Raw genomic sequence first — 4,944 nt, 5'->3', positions numbered from 1 at the left:
ATAATACGAAAAAAATAGAAAAAGTGTGTGAGTGTGTGTATATATGAGAACAGGAGTGTGTGTGTGTGTGGCGTCAGAGACAGTGGAGGATCAAGAGGAAAATACACTATGTTCCATGAGTACACATTCTATTATTCATGGATGACTGGAACCAGTTAGACTTTCAATCACCCCCTCTGACAAACAGTATAAGAGCAACAACAAAAGCAAACAGCAGAGTTGTGTTTGAAGTACTGCAGATCAAGATGTGAGAAACAGATCACTGATTTGTAATGGATCATGTTGCATTGTGTGTGTGTGAGGAGATCTGTAAGACTTTGATTTAGTGTGGATGACTAGCTACTTCTGCAAGCGTCTCTATGCCAACAGCTGGTTTGCAGAGTGAGCCGATAAGAGGTAGAGTTATAGTCAACAACCCACAGAATGGCAAACAAAAGGTAACAGTGTGTGGAGCTCCAAAAAATGTGGTTAACCCGTCCATTATCCTCATTCTTGCATTGAACGATCCATGATTGTACAGGTGTAGGATCTTAATTTGATCACCCTGTTGCAGGAGAATTACAGGACATTTTAAAATTGTAGTGTATTTGAGGTTTAAAAAGGCTTCTGGATTTTCCCTTATTAAAAACATATCAACCCCTACAAACATTTTCATGAACTATAATCAAAATAATAATTCACATTTCCTGTTGATGCAGGATCATTTTCCTGCTGTAGCAAACTGGCTCAAATTCAGATCCTACATCTGTACTGCCACACAAAACGGGTATCTGCTCTGTTCTGTCATTACACAGAAGGAGAAAAACACTACCATTTTAAAATAATGAAATGGTTTAAATTTAGGTATATACAGTGCATTCGGAAAGTATTCAGACCTCTTGACTTTTTCCACATTTTGTTACGTTACAGCCTTATTCTAAAATGGAGTAAATAAAAAATCCTGAGCAATCTACACACAATACCCCCATAATGACAAAGCGAAAACAGGTTTTTAGACATTTTTGCTAATTTATATAAAATAAAAACAGAAATACCTTATTTACATAAGTATTCAGACCCTGTAGTAAATTAAATTGATTGGATAGGATTTGGAAAGGCACACACCTGTCTATATAAGATCCCATAGTTGACAGTGCATGTCAGAGCAAAAACCAAGCCATGAGGTCGAAGGAATTGTCCGTAGTGCGCCGAGAAATGATTGTCAAGGCTCAGATCTGGGAAGGGTACCAAAAAATGTCTGTAGCATTGACGGTCCCCAAGAACACAGTGGCCTCTCTGCACCACTCCACCAACCAGGCCTTTATGGTAGAGTGGCCAGATGGAAGCCCCTCTGTTAAAGGCACATGACAGCCCGCTTGGAGTCTGCCAAAAGGCACCTAAAGACTTTCAGACCATGAGAAACAAGATTCTCTGGTCTGATGAAACCAAGATTGAACTCTTTGGCCTGAATGCCAAGCGTCACGTCTGTAGGAAAACTGGCACCATCCCTACAGTGAAGCATGGTGGTTGCAGCATCATGTTTTTCAGCGGCAGGGACTGGGAGACTAGTCAGGATCGAGGCAAAGATTAATAGAGCAACGTACAGAGAGATACTTGATGAAAACCTGGTCCATACCACTCAGGATCTCAGACTGGGGGCGACAGTTCCCCTTCCAACAGGACAACGACCCAACCTGGCTTTGGGACAAGACTCTGAATGTCCAAGAGTGGCGCAGCCAGAGCCAGGACTTGAACCAGATCAAACATCTCTGGAGAGACCTGAAAATAGCTGTGCAGCAACACTTCCCATCAAACCTGACAGAGCTTGAGAGGATCTGCAAAGAATGGGAGAAACTCCCCAAATACAGGTATGCCAAGCTTGCAGCATCATACCCAAGAAGACTCAAGGCTATATTCACTGCCAAATGTGCTTCAACAAAGTACTGAGTAAATGATCTGAAAACGTATGTAAATGTAATATTTCTGTTTTTTTATATAAATTAGCAAACGCTTCTAAAAACCAGTTTTTGCTTTATTATTGTGTGTAGATTGATGAGGGAAAAAGACAATTGAATCAATTTCAGAATAAGGCTATGAGGTAACAAAATGTGAAAAAAGTCAAGGGGTCTGAATACTTTCCGAAGGCACTGTATTTAGCCTAGAGGTTAGAGATCCCAAATCTGGTGTGGAAAGTTTGCTAGCATTGTATCCTATATGCCACCTACCTTGAGAAAGGCACTTATTTACAGTTTCATGACAGTCTCATGTTTCCATTTGTCAATTGTATGTGTTTTTGTAAAAGTCTCTAATCGATTGGGATTGGTCCACTGAGCTGTAAAAAATGATAATAAAACCTGGATTCCAACTGCTCAGGTTGTGTGTGTGTGTGTGTGTGTGTGTCTTTCTCATGGAGTTGGGTTAAAAGGCCAATTGATATGTGGCTGTCTCACCTACCTTCGATGAATGCACTGACTGTAAGTGGCTCTGGATAAGAGTGTCTGCTAAACGACTAAAATGTCAAATGGACAATACAATCTCATTTTTTTATGTCTTAGCCATATTGAAAACCTAATCAAACAGCATACATCTTAACTGAATAAGAATACATTACTTGAAGATAATTAAATGTCAAGAGAACAATATGGTCTATATTGTTAAGGAAGACCACAGTTCCAATCTGATGCTTGGGGCATGCTTTTGAAGCTCCTAAAAGTGAATCTCCATAGGAGATACTGTAATTACAATCTCAATGGATCTTCACTAATGGGGCACTACCTTGGTTCAAATAGAAATAGTTCCATTTCAAATACTTTAACACTAGCCATACTGAATAAAGAGAACGTTATTTTCTTTAAACAGTATGCCTACCCAAACAAATACTTTGCCAGGCCTGCATTGGAAATAAGAATGTGTTCTTACTGTAACAGGAATAAGTGAATAGTCGAGAACAAAAATATCTGTAAACTATAAGATGCCAGCTACTTGCCTGAATTCCACACAATGTATAACCTTAATCAGATAGCAATGTAATATGGGCCAACGATCAGCCCTTTACGGTACAGTACATAACCTGTAAATAATAATAATACAAAAAAATGATGTATTGTCACACACTGGATAGGTGCAGTGAAATGTGTTGTTTTACACGGCCAGCCATAATAGTACAGCACCTCTGGAGCAAATTAGGACTTAGTGCCTTCCTCAAGGGCACCGACGTATTTTCACCGTATTTTCACCTTCTCGGCTGGTTACTTACCCAACGCTCTAACTGCTAGGCTACTGTACCTGCCGCACTCTGAGCGATCTACAGCAGAATACACTGCTACAAAGACATGGACATATGTTGTGATGTAACTAAAAACTGTGCTTGTGATCTACAGCAGTGATATATTTTAATAATAACATCACAGAAGCAGTTTGTGAATGATTCAAAACAGAGGACTGACTCACTGTGGCATTTGTCCTAACTTAATCAAATATTTTTGAGTGTCGCAGCTGCTTTGTTCTGTAAAACATTGTTCGGCCTTCAATACATTTAACAAATGAATGTCATCCACTTAACATTTCCCAGAAACAGCAATGTAACACAGTTACATTATTATGATTCAAATCAATGCCTATTGGATTATAGAAGTGGGTACCAGACCTCTTTCACTTATAATGCAACACAACATTAAATATAAGAATACCTCAAATCATTATACAAGTGTCAAAAGGAGATTACGTGCGTGAAAGTGTTGTGTAGATACAGTACGTGATCAAGCATTACACTGCACTGGGAGTTAGTGAAACCTTGTATCATGCTTTGACTGTTGGTGCGTGAAGTGCACCTGTTGCTTAAGAGGATACCACCTCCTCCACCGCCCTCATCATCACCAACACCATCACCACATTTTTGTAAAATTGTAGCCTATGTCTTTCTGATATTGGTAGCTTGCTACTAGCCTACACTTTCAATTAGACGTTCAATTGTAGCCTATATGCCAGTGTAACGGATGTGAAATGGCTAGCTAGTTAGCGGGTACGCGCTACTAGCGTTTCAATCAGTTACGTCACTTGCTCTGAAACCTACAAGTAGTGTTGCCCCTTGCTCTGCAAGGGCCGTGGCTTTTGTGGAGCGATGGGTAACGACGCTTCGTGGGTGTCAGTTGTTGTGTGCAGAGGGTCCCTGGTTCGCGCCCGTGTCGGGGCGAGGGGACGGTCTAAAGTTATACTGTTACATTGGTGCCGTGACCCGGATCACTGGTTGCTGCGGAAAAGGAGGAGGTTGAAAGGGGGGTGAGTGTAACGGATGTGAAATGGCTAGCTAGTTAGCGGGTACGCGCTACTAGCGTTTCAATCAGTTACGTCACTTGCTCTGAAACCTACAAGTAGTGTTGCCCCTTGCTCTGCAAGGGCCGCGGCCTTTGTGGAGCGATGGGTAACGATGCTTCGTGACCGTTACTGATGTGTGCAGAAGGTCCCTGGTTCGCGCCCGTGTCGGGGCGAGGGGACGGTCTAAAGTTATACTGTTACACCAGGGTCTACAGCTGCGCTTCAGATTGACCTGCGGCTGGGTTTGGAGTTTGAAAAATGTATGCAGTCTACTGTAGCGCACTTAAATCATTTAAAATAATTATATACAGATATTACCACTTTCTAACGCCCGTGAATCAGGTCAGGTGGTTCATGGAGTGACGTCATATTTTTGATAAATTGAGAAAAAGCATTAAGGGAAATTGGTCATATTCATTCATGTTCATCTTCCTTCCGTCACTCGTGTTTACGGGTACTTAACTTGGTGTGACACAAAAGCGCCTTCAAACTCACACGTGCAGCCTGGAAGGTGAGAGAATCGTTCCGAGATTTCTTGTGCTGAGCGCCTCAGCACAGACAGCTTCAGTGGACCTGCAACAAAAAGCGATACAGCAAGCCGCGCCAGTGATAGCCTACACTTCAAATCAACGCATCATTATTCAGTGGACG

The sequence above is a fragment of the Salvelinus namaycush genome, chromosome 4 (assembly GCF_016432855.1).
Source record: "Salvelinus namaycush isolate Seneca chromosome 4, SaNama_1.0, whole genome shotgun sequence".
Classification (NCBI taxonomy): Eukaryota; Metazoa; Chordata; class Actinopteri; order Salmoniformes; family Salmonidae; genus Salvelinus; species Salvelinus namaycush.
The sequence above is the reverse complement of the archived record's forward strand: the minus strand, read 5'-3'. Positions refer to the sequence as shown.